Source organism: Schistocerca piceifrons, chromosome 2 (genome assembly GCF_021461385.2).
Source record: "Schistocerca piceifrons isolate TAMUIC-IGC-003096 chromosome 2, iqSchPice1.1, whole genome shotgun sequence".
Lineage (NCBI taxonomy): Eukaryota > Metazoa > Arthropoda > Insecta > Orthoptera > Acrididae > Schistocerca > Schistocerca piceifrons.
In genome coordinates, this window is record NC_060139.1 from 199042029 (window position 1) to 199054667 (window position 12639).

A 12639-nucleotide genomic window follows, 5' to 3' on the forward strand; every position below is an offset into this window, starting at 1 on the left:
TGAGAGAGGTAAGGAGAGGCGAGATGATGGACACACAGCACGCCCCTTCATTTCACGGTGGCGTCTCCCTGACCGAATCGGGCTGTAGCTCCGAAAACAAAGGAGAAAGAAAAATTGGAAGTAAAACTGCCAACAGTACCCTGTGTTCCCATGCGCTCACCCGCCCAAGTACTGACAAGGGCCAAAGTTGTTACGCATCGGCAGTCGGACATTTTCCTTCATTTTCTCTTTTACTGTTGAGAACCAGTGTATTCAAGATATTATGGCTATTGCCGAGTGAATGCTGTAGCGCTTCCCGACAAGTCGGGTTCGGACGCAGAGTGATGATCTTTTGGTCATCACACTCCAGCTGAAATCGACGCTGCCTTTTCCGTAGTAGTAAAAGAGTAGTGGACCGTGGGGGGGATCGAACCCACGACCTTCGCGTTATTAGCACGACGCTCTAACCAACTGAGCTAACGGGCCTCGGCAGATGCAGTTACTCAGCCCTACGCTGGAAACTTGTGGCATGAAGCCATACACCATTTTTGTGGTCGTCGTGTGTCTGCTTCCCTAGTCAATATTCTGCTGACGGTCACGAAACAGTAGCTATATTGCGAGCAGTACGGGAAACGGCAGCTCGGACAGCTCAAACTTGTCATGATTCGTGTGGAAAAAATTCCGTTCCGGTACCGGGAATCGAACCCGGGCTTCCTGGGTGAAGGCCAGGTATCCTAGTCACGAGACCACACCGGACGTGGGCGTTTCTTCGACGGTTCGGACGGTCGCTTGTCGCATTTCGTGAAGAGTCCCGCGTCGGCGCCCTGCTCTCTTTGCGAGCATCTTAGCGCATACTGACTGGCAAGGCGCGCACCTCAAACGTCACACAGCAATGCTTTTGGCTCCATGCTCTGCAGGAAGAAGAGGAAAAGGGAAGCTGTAAGTAGCAATAACAGGAAGTAAACATTTTCCCGCTGAAGCGTTGAAACATTGTGGATAACAAACAGGAAATACGTTGGTGCCCTAGCAACAGCACCACCACCACCACCATCAGTGACAGAAAATTACATGCCCCGGGTGAGGATCGAACTCACGACCTTAAGATTATGAGACTTACGCGCTGCGTACTGCGCTACCGAGGCACGGGTGAACCGCTTGTCATGGAAACTGGGTAAACACCTTACCCAATGTTAGACGGTGAGACAACTTCCTGGATAACGTGTTCTGTTGCTACACGTGCACTGCCGGCCCAGTTGATTGCGGTGCTGCTGCAGCTGTTGCAACGATAGGCAGCACTCCTTGTCGTTAAAGTTCAGTGCCTCGGAGGCACCTGGGCACAGCAACTTACGAGGCCAGGCCGACGCTAGTCTGTAGAAAATGATGCGAGCGTCCTAGTGGGGACCCGCGAGTGCTGCGTTCTCGGTTCTTCTCAAGGGAATCCAGCTGTACAATCTTGTGGATCGTGCCTGTCAAGCGCGCAAGCCACACGGCAGCATTATCGCGAGGGAAGCAAAACGATGCATCGGCCGGGAATCGAACCCGGGAATCGAACCCGGGCCGCCCGCGTGGCAGGCGAGCATTCTACCACTTTTTTTTTTTTGGGCCTCCCATCTCCCCTTATAGCCCTCCTTGCTCTCACCAAAATATGCCTTCATCGGCGAGCTTCAACGCTATCATATCTGTTGTGGTAGACGCTCGTCGCCGACGGCTGCTCTCGTGGATCATATCGTGAAAACCAAAAAAGAAATGAAAATTCTTCCACAAACACTAATCTTCCATCCATCAATGTAATGCACAATAAAAGATAATGTTCCTCTTCAAACAATGTAAATGGCAAAATAAAAGATCCATCCTAAAAGATGCCACAGACGACGAGGAACTAAAAGTCTTAGGAGAGTTCTTTCTTATACAAAAAACACACAATTAATTTCCATGTCCATTCTCCGAGAAAAGGTTGCGCGTGGAGGAGACAAACTAAAAACTCACTCCTAAGATCATAAGAAGAAGGTAGTACAGGGGAATTAAAATAATATTGTCACTTCCATGTGGAAAACGAAATGCACCACTGCCAAAATTCAAATAAAATAAATAAAAGATAATCTTCTTCGTTAGCGCATAATTGTCTCACAGACCCATCAAAACCATCTGGTCAAATCCAAACAAAAGTGATTGAAAAAAAAGAAAAAGAAGAGACAGCCTCTTCAGTCTTAAATGGAGTTTGCAATGTATCAATTATTGAACATCTTCGCGTAACCATGTTTTAACGCCGCACACAGAAAATTGGCAAAAAGTTCGTTATAATGTTTCAGCCGCTGTACATGGGAATGTGCATCCCACAAGTATGCTAAATATGTATATACGTCCTGGACTTGGCAATCCAGAATGGCGAAGACTGTGTGACCCAAGAGCCACACCATGGTATTGTGCTTCGCGCGAGGGAAGGGCTTAAACCCTGGCGCTAGAACATCATTGAGAGTCACGTGCGAGGGTGTCGTCCTGTTGATCAGAGCCACCATGACCCTACACAGTTCCCAGATGGCCGACACAAGGCGACATTGAAAGCGATGCTCCCGTGTGTCTGGAACGCCGCAAGCACCACAGTTGGCAGACGGCAGCAGGCGGATGTCCGAGAGACGTTGGTTAGTGGCCACCGTATTGTTAACCAGTTTATACCACTGGGACCGAACGCCGGAGGGCAACACGGAGTGATGAATATTCAGCCACACTTGCCGCCAGTCGGTCGCGGGGAAACGAAGAGCGAGCTTGTGAGGGGGTGGCCTTCCCACCATTGCCGCATACAGTCGGCGAACATTCCTGTTCCTGTCCAGCGCCGTTTCCAGTACGTAGCTCCGCTGCAGGTAGTAAGCTCTGACGTAGCCGAGTTGATACGGGATGCCTACCACGGACACCGGTGCGCTCTCGGAGGGCGGCCGGGAAGCGACGAGCATGGCCGCCGCCGTTCCATCCGGGCTGTTAGCTTGCAAGGTGGCCATGCGGTGCACCAGCAGCGCCGAACACTTCCGGGAAAAATCGACCAGGCCGAGTCCCCCGAAGGTGGTGTCGAGGACGCACGTTGCCGCCCGAACCTAGAAGATTTCGTGGCGCCACAGGAGCCAGTACGCGGCCTGCGAAAATGATCGGGCGAGGGGTCGTGGAACGTCCAGGAGTTGTGCCACGTACCAGGCCTTGGAATACACGGCGCTGTTAATTAGGTCGACCTTCTGGAGGAGGGTGAGGCGTCGGCTGGCGTAAGTCTTACAAAGGCCTTTGACATGATTGAGCAGCCGGCGCCAGGTGCGCGCCCGCATCTGTTGGGGATTAGCAGTAACGTCAAGGCCCAAGATAATGTGATGACGGGCTACGCGAAACCAAGTCTGATCGGGATCCACTTCACAATTTCCTAAAGGAATCATTACGGTCTTCCTTGGATTTATCAAGGCACCCGACGCACGTTCATACCTCCGCAGTAAGGGCCGGATGTGATGAAAATCGTCGTCGTCGCCGATAAAAACACCTACGTCATCAGCATAAGCGAGACATTTCACAGTGGCAAGATGAATATCCACGCCGCCTATCGTGCGGTCGAGCGCACGCAGCAGTGGGTCCAAAGCAATGACAAAAAGGTACATAGATAAGGGACAGCCCTGTCGCACCGACCTACGAAGAACTATAGGTGGTGTTCTCCATCCATTAATTGTCACCACCGAGCTGGCTCCTGTCAGGAAATGGCGAATCACGCAAATGAAGCGGGGGCCAAAGCCCATTCTGTCCATAACATGCATCAAATAATCGTGGCTCATCCTGTCAAACGCGTTGGCAAAGTCCAGAGAAAGAACAGCGGCTGAAAGCCGATGGACGGCCGAGTAAGCGAGGATGTCGCGATAGGTAGACGCTGCATTGAAAATGGTCCGCCTCTTAACGCCGCAGGATTGAAACGGGCAGATGACTTTATCCATGACTGCCTTTAACTTCGCTGCAACACATCTGGCCGCCAACTTGTAATCAGCATTCAGCAGCGTAATTGGCCGCAGATCGGTGACACGACACGGACCCCGTTTTTTGGGGATAAGAACAATGTGCCCTTCGAGAAACGGACTCGGGATGACGAAGCCGCGAAGCACTTCGTTCACCAGTACCGTAAACTGGTCCCCTACAATATCCCAGAAAGTAATATAAAATTCTGTAGGAAGACCGTCGGGTCCAGGCGACTTGCCTGTCGTGCTGGCTTTCAAGATCTGTAACACGTCCTGATTAGACACCTCTGCAACCAGCTCTTCACGGTCAGGTTCGGACATGTAGTCGACTACGTCATGTAATAAAAGTCGCATGGCCTCCCCGTCCACGGTAGTGTCGTGAAAGAGCGAAGTATAATAGTCGGCGATATGACGTACAATTTGGCGCCGCTGCGATAAGACAATCCCCGCATCAGTTTCTAGCGCATCAATATACTTTTTGCGAGCCTGTGTCTTCTCCCGGGCAAGATGATAGAGCGATGGCTCCTCGTCATCGATGTGGCATAACGGACGGCTCCGAATCGTTAAACCCCGCGACCTTTCCCGGTGCAGCCTCAGAATCTGGGTTTTAATTTTGCTCAAGCGGAGTCGAATATTTGCGTCCGGGCCAACAGGTGCATGGATAGCATCCTGTAAGCACTGCTGATAAAATGCTAACGTACGCCTGTGCCAGTAACTCGTTTCACGACTATAAAATTGCGCCGCCTTCCGCAAAATTGGTTTGGCATGCGCCACCCACCACTCGATGCAGGACCCGTAAGTATGGAACTTTGTTAAACACTGCTGCCATGCGACACGTATCTCCGCACGGAGCCCTTCGGCACCCAGATGGCCGGTATTGAATTTCCAATATGCCGGAAGAGATTTCGTGCGACAGCACTGCAACCGCAAAACGCACACGTAGCCACAGTGATCACTCACGGCGACAGGCAGAACTTCGACCGCACATAAAGCGTCTGTTAGCTCCCGTGAAACGTAGATCCTGTCAATTCGACTGGCCCCCCTAGTAGAAAAGTGCGTATACTGCGTCATAATGGGATGGTAGTGACGCCACGTATCACGCAAGTCCACTGCATTTAAAAGGGTAGTCAGTTCAGCACATTTTGTGGGGGTGGGGTATTGGTCAGCAGAGGCAACAACACAATTAAAATCGCCACCCAATATGATGGGGCGAGCCGTAGCCAAAAAGGGGCATATGTCCGTGGTAAAAAAACGAGCGCGGGTGCGTTTTTGATCAGTCCCCGAGGGCACATAGACGTTGACAAATTGGACTCCCTCAATCACACACGCTAAGACACGACCATTTGGGAGAAGTTGGATGTCCGTAGGCTCTAAAGACGACTTATATAAAATCGCAGTGCCACAATTATTATCACTATTCAGATTGTAAACAACATCATAACCTGGGATATTGCTAAAAACGTCACTAGATACCTCTTGAAGAAGGGCAATACTAAAATTTCCATGAAATAAAACGTCTGTAAAAGCTGCTATCTTGTGCGCCGCTGAGATACCGGCAACGTTTAATGTCAAAACGGAAAACATATCCGTGGGGTGTGATTGCATTGACATTTTAAGCAGATGGACAATACAGAGCAAGAGAAAAAACACCAACGAAGTGATAAAATGCCGGACTTACACGTAAACGAACAGCAGCTGGCAGAAAAATGGAAATTTCAGTAGGTCTTAAAACACTGTAGTGGTTAGTAGCAATTCTACAAAAACATGGCACGACAATACACTGGACGCAGTACAAGATACAGTAGTTTCCATGTCAAGTGCAATGTAGGTGGACTCAGGACAATGATGTAGGTCTTCGCACACTCTACTGGCCCCCCTCGTCCTCCTGCTGTTGCCACCACGGGCTGTGACTATCAGGTGGCGGGGGTGGTCGTGCGTCGCCCGACGACTGGGCGGCTTCCGCCTGGCCGCCGCGCGATGTTACGGCCGGCTGTGACGGCACCGAATATTTGCGCGGGCGCTGTGGTAACTGTTCACTGCCCTGTTCTAATTTGCGCTTAGCAGCAGCAATGTCCTGTTCCTTCCCGGCACTGAGAAATTGTTTCAAGTGAGCAGTGTGTGCTCGAATCTTCTCTGTCCTGGCGGGGCTGCTATTACGGGAGGAACCCTGTGACATTGGCTCACTTTCACTGCCACTCTCCGTGGCTGGCGGATTCGCGAGGGCGGCCGGGTTCGGATCCCTGACCTGTTTACCCTTGCCCCGCTGGCGGCGTTGCTTTTTACTTTCCGCTGAAGGCGTTACAGTTTCGGCAGAAGTTGGCACCGGGAGGGGCGGCGGGGGTAAAGAAGCGTCTGTTGCCTCCACCGATTCCGATTGAACGGGATCAGTATTAACAGGGCGTACGTCCCGTTCGTCATCAACCCGGTCGGTCGGGGCAGGCGGGTCCTGGACAACCTCCATTTCTTCCTGCCCGACAGTCGTGTTATTGTTTTCCGCGACGGACCTGTCTGCGACAGAAGCAACGGCCGACGGTCGCTCGGTCGGTCTGGCGGTCGGTCGGACCGGTAAAGGATGTTCCTGCTACAATCTCACTCACTCATAAGGGGCACAAATTTATCGCTACCACCCACAACATCTTGGCGCGGTAACTGAACAGGCCGCCGTCGAGGGCAGTCACCCCTTAAATGTTCCGTGGAATGACATACGGCACATGTCGGCGGTTGCCCGATATATGAGATCTGTGCACGAACCCCACCGATTACAAAGTAGGAAGGAATATGTTGTTTCAGGTCCATCCGGACACTACGGACACCACTAGCAACTTTATAACGGTATGCACTAGACCATTTCTCCATCGTAATGTTCAGAACGTCACCAAACCGCGACAAGGCACGAGATAAAACTTGATCAGGGCATTCAGGTGGTACATTAAAAACACGGACAGTTCGAATTCCAAACCCTGACGCCACAATTTGCACATTACTAATACTGCCGTCTGCATGTTTAAAACGGCGACTGCCACCAAATTTAGCAACAAATTTTTCACACAAGTCCCCAGACGTAAATTTCAAGAACAAGCAATACTGAACAAAGTCCAATTGAAAGGTGTCTACGATTTCTTCCGGTATCTTTAAGTCTTCGAATAACCATTCGTGTATTTCAAATGCGGTAGGGCGGACAGCACTTCTATCAAAGACACACTGAACGGTGTTAGCTCTCGAAAATGTCGACATTTTGTTACTTACAAATCTGTAAAGCAGCAATCACGAAGAACGAAGCGCCAAAGTCCCGGCGACGTAAACAAAGCCGCAACCGTCCCGCTGCCCCGCGCGATGTGCACGGATCACGTGTGTCTGCTTCCCTAGTCTATATTCTGCTGACGGTCACGAAACAGTAGCTATATTGCGAGCAGGACGGGAAACGGCCGCTCGGACAGCTCAAACTTGTCACGATTCGTGTGGAAAAAATTCCGTTCCGGTACCGGGAATCGAACCCGGGCCTCCTGGGTGAAAGCCAGGTATCCTAGCCACTAGACCACACCGGATGCGGCCGTTTCGTTCGACCGTTCGTACGGTCGCTTGTCGCATTTCGTGTCGAGTGCCGCGTCGGCGCCCCTCTCTCTTTGCGAGCATCTTTGCACATACTGACTGGCAAGGCGCGCACCTCAAACGTCGCAGAGCAATGCTTTTGGCTTCATGCTCTGCTGGGAGAAGAGGAAAAGGGAAGCTGTAAGTAGCAATAACAGGAAGTAAACATTTTCCCGCTGAAGCGTTGAAACGTTGTGGATAACAAACAAGAAATACGTTGGCGCCCTAGCAACAGCACCACCACCAGTCACAGAAAATTAAATGCCCCGGGTGAGGATCGAACTCACGACCTTAAGATTATGAGATTACGCGCTGCCTACTGCGCTACCTTTTTTTTTTTTTTTTTTTTAGCTTATTTCCTGCTGCCACAAATGAGCTACAATCCTATTCATTGAAAAATTGTCTCCGAAAAGCATCAAATCTACTTGAAATGATACGTGGCTATCAGCACCATTATTCAACACACATGCTCGACTGTGTGCAGACGCCTGTGGCGTAGCTCTTGGGTTCTGAATCAGACGCAGTAGTTCCAACAAAAACTCTCCTGATCGGCACTGTGCCGAAAATTTCGCTACAGATCACCCTTGTCTGGCTTGTGCTTCAGGTAGACGCCCGTTTGCAGCCAGGAAGCGGACAGCAGCAACTTTCATCTAGTTTTTCAGTACTCAAACAACACAGTAAAGCAGCATGCATCTTTTGCAGAACTGGAAAAACTCGACCGTGACAGGATTCGAACCTGCAATCTTCGGATCCGAAGTCCGACGCCTTATCCATTTTTTTTTCTTTTTTTTCTTCTTTTTTATCCCGTTTTTTGCCAGAGACCGCTTGTTTTGTTTTTGTGTCTTTTTGGAAGCCATCAGTAGGCGCAAGACGGGGACAAAGAGGGCAGGGGTCAAAGAACTCGAGGCCTGGCCACGATGCCCCCGCCATTACTCCCACCGAATGGCTCCTTCAGTACATTTTACATGTTATAGAAAAGCGGTTGTAGTCGTGTGTGGTCTTTGCCTGCTCTGTTTATTATGGTGCGGAGCACTGTTTGTACGACGTCTGGGTGGAGATCTCATTGGAAGGCTGTCATTCGAGTGATCATTCAACAGTCATTCGAGTAGGAAACATGCTATTTTACCTCAATATACCTCCAGCATTTATGAGACACATATTGGGGGGACCGACATAACAGAAATGGATAAAAGAAGAGGCATTTCCTTCATCTTGGACGTAGATCTCATACTTCATTCCTTCAGTACCCCTAAAATAGTAACTTTATTGTTAGACTGTGCTTTTTAACCAACACCTATTCTTTCGAATAAAATGATCAACATGTTTCCATACATTTTCCTGTGGTCTGCATAGTGCTTAACTTTACTGTACTCCATTTTCATAAAAAGCTTGAATTCCGTTTCATCGTCACCACCTATTTTATTGATAATGTAATGGACAAACTGTCCCATTCACCAGTGTATTGCATTATTTTTGGTTTTGGGGTAATACTTAATTTCAGGTCTGAGAAGCATCATAGGAGTAATAGAATTGGGTGACGTTCGTTGCAGTAGTGCAAGACTTTTCCTGAGCCAAATCCAGTTGTTGAAATTTCCACCACACGTGAATCTATGAATCACGGTGTCAACCAGTTTACATGTCCGACATAAGGGGGTTTCAGCTTTCCCAATTTTATAAAGCCGTTCGTTGGTGCTGACAATATCATTGACGGCTTTGTACCATGCCGTTACCACGTGTGAATTGAGCCCGTTAAAACTAATATTCTCCCAAATTGCATCCCAGTCGTAATTCATATATTTCGTGGCAATTTTATTTTTGCCTTCGTATTGTTGTCTTTCTCTCATGATATCTCGGGCTGTAATGTGCAGTGAAGTTCTGAGTTTCTCGTTAACATAGCTCAATTCTGTGTACAAGATCCTAACGTATCGCAGTCGGGGATGAATCTTTTGTACGTCTGCCGGTGGCTGAAGGCTTTCTGGTTGGACACATTGAAACAATTGTGTAGTAATACTGCCTGGGTTGGCGTGAAATATGCTTAAAGACCGTTTTATGAAAATCGCAGAAGCTTTATTACGTATGTCCTCCAGTCTGAGGCCTCCATTTCTAGGATGTAAGGTCGCAGTTTTGAGGTTAACCCTGTAGATTTCCCCCTTCCATAAGAAATTTGCCACTCTCGACATTATTTTCTGAGCTATCAACTTCGGCAAGGGAAAAACTTGTGCCATATAGAATGCCTTTGAGAGAATGCATAAGTTAATGAACTTAACCCTCTGAACCTGGTTCATAAGTCGTTGTGTGTTCTCAATGACGCCGCCTTGAATCTTTGTGGAAACCTCTTTCCAGTTGAGGGCTGTCATCCTCATGGGACATGCCGTCAGGATTGTCCCCAGGGTTTTGTGGGTGGTAACTGACTTCGCCCAATCGATGTGTATCCGGTCAAGACCCCGCATTCCCAAGATTGTACTTTTATTTTCGTTCTTTGTCGCACCCGATGCGCGGCAGTAGTTTTGAAGAATGGCCCCTAGTCGAATTACATCATCTTGCCCTCTTATGACGACACCAACATCGTCAGCATAGGCTCGCACTACAGTTTTCCTACCAGTTATAGTTATGCCCTTTAACCTTTCATGAACACTTCGTAAAAAGGGCTCTAACGACACAACAAACAAAAACATAGATAAGGGACTTCCCTGTGGAATGCCGCGGTTTATTGGAATTTGCCGCGACAGCTGACAGTTGACGGCTAATTTAGCGTGCAGACCAGTAGCAATGTTTTTTTAAAACATTAACAGTTTTGTGGACGAATCCCATTTTTGTCAGTACCTCAAACAGGAAACGGTGATTCACCGAGTCGAAGGCCTTATTAAAATCGATAAAGAGTAGAGCACATTTGATATTGGAAACTGATGCTAAGGCGATGATGTCTCTATATTCAGAAATTGTATTAAAAATACTTCTATTTGCTGCACATGACTGATGTTGACTAATTAATTTGTCGGTCAGAGGGGAAAGTCTCTTTTTTAAAATCCTGCATACTATTTTGTAGTCAGAGTTTAAAAGTGAAATAGGGCGGTAATTGTTTAAACTTTTAGTTCCTTTGTTTTTTCGGTATAAGTACAATTTTGCTATCTTTAAAATCTTCAGGTACCGTCTGCTCGTTAAAATCTCATTGACAATGCATGTAAAAGTGTCACCAATTAAAAACCAGAATTTTAAGTAAAATTCTACAGGCAGTCCGTCGGGTCCAGCAGATTTATTTAACGGGGACTTGGTTATTATCACACGAACCTCTTCGTTACTGACTTCAGAAAGGATTTCGTCGTTTTCAGAACTCGTCAATTGTGGGGATAAAACACTGAGAACCTCTTGCAGAGACACCTCGTGAGGTGGGCTGGAAGAATATAACGCGTGGTAGTATTGGTATACTGCATTGAGAATCTCCTTCTGAGACGTGAGTGTAGTCCCATTGGATGTTTTAATTTCACTAATGACAGTTCGTCGCCTATTCTTTGCATGCCGAAGCAGATGATATAAGGATGTTGTTTCATCATCTACCACCGACTTCGCCTTTGACTTCAGTTTTAAGCCTTCCATCTGCTGTCTTTTAAAGGCGAGTAATTTCGCTTTGGTGTGTTTGATGTCGTGTAATCTAATGGTTGACAAGTTTGCCTGTGCATAGAGGTCCCGCAACAATCTGTAATAAAATTCCATAATGTTTTTTAACTCCCGCGCTCTTTCTCTGCTGTATCTGATACACACTTTTCTCAGTCTCGGTTTTGCAACCTTAATCCACCAATCTAATACTGTGGGGTGCCTGTCGATCGATCGCAGACATAAGGTCCACGCTTCTGATACTGCGTCTGCCAAATCTTGCTCTTTTAAGAGAGAGACATTTAGATGCCACTGGTTCCTAAAAATCTTAATCGGCTGTGGAGCTAAATTAATGCACGCCTTCATACTGCAGTGGTCACTAAAATATACAGGTACGATTTCTCAATTAAGTAGACATCGTTCTAAGTTTTGGGAAACATAAATTCTGTCTATTCTACTACGCGAAGTCTGTGTTATATACGTATATTCAACATTCGTTGGATATTTTAGTTCCCATGCGTCCTTAAGTTTTAAGTCGGTTACTAGGCGTTTAAGTTCCAACGAACCGTTAAAGTGTGGTTGTTGATCCTTACGATTTAACACACAGTTAAAATCACCGCCCATTATAAAACTGTTTGGGTTTCGACGTAATAAATATATAATTTCCTCTTTATAAAATGCTGCCCTGTCCTGTCTAGTCTATTACTATTACCTGAGGGCGCATATAAGTTAATCAATGTTGTACCTAAAACGTTTATACTAATGGCCCTTCCAGATTCCAAACGCTCTACTTGAGACACGGGAATTCCTTCCCTGAGCAGAAACGCTGTTCCTGTATGTGTTTCACAAGATACGTTTACAATGGCGGTGTATCCTGGTATTGCAAGAGACGTCGTTACAACCTCCTGTAGCAACGCGATATCGGTTCCAGAGTCATACAAAAATTCCTTGAGAGCAGCTAGCTTTAATGAGGTTCGAATTTTATTTATATTTATCGTTGTGATAGTGTATGCTTGCATCTGTAACTGGCTATTGGCCACCTACAACCTTGGTCAAAAACTGTTATACTTTTGGTATGCTGAAATCCTTTTTAGAACTACAGTCGTTTAGAATTCTGCATTATTCCTCGTAACACGGTTGCTAAACGTTAGCTTGTCTTCCATTGTCATCCCGTACCTTAGTACTGAGGGGCTGTTCGACATTGAGTGTATCAGGAGGCTCATCTGGAGCACCTTCTCTGATAATGTCATATCGTATATTTTTCTGCGATTTTACATCTGACTTGTCGGCTTTTTGTTTGGGTTGGGTGCGAGAAACAGTAAGATTCGGTTGTGGTTTTAGCGTACGGCGGTGGACGCCCTGAAAACTCTGACCTGATTTTGTTGTGGCAGCACGGCGTGGCCGCTTCAGCAACAGTGTCTCGAGAGATCTGGTTTGTAAACACTGCCTGCTGTTCACATGCTACCTTCGTTTGTTGTGATGCTTGCGACGGTGTTTGCTTATTTTC

General features: G+C 47.6%; 3 non-coding genes across 3 annotated transcripts; all 3 read right to left on the reverse strand.

Moving 5' to 3' along the window:
• Positions 1–390: 390 nt before the first annotated feature.
• On the reverse strand, positions 391–465 carry Trnai-aau. Its single transcript has one exon. It is a non-coding gene; the product is annotated as a tRNA-Ile (tRNA).
• Positions 466–1048: 583 nt separating this feature from the next.
• On the reverse strand, positions 1049–1121 carry Trnam-cau. Its single transcript has one exon. It is a non-coding gene; the product is annotated as a tRNA-Met (tRNA).
• A 6305-nt stretch (positions 1122–7426) lies between these two features.
• On the reverse strand, positions 7427–7498 carry Trnae-uuc. The gene has a single exon. It is a non-coding gene; the product is annotated as a tRNA-Glu (tRNA).
• Between the last annotated feature and the right edge of the window lie 5141 nt (positions 7499–12639).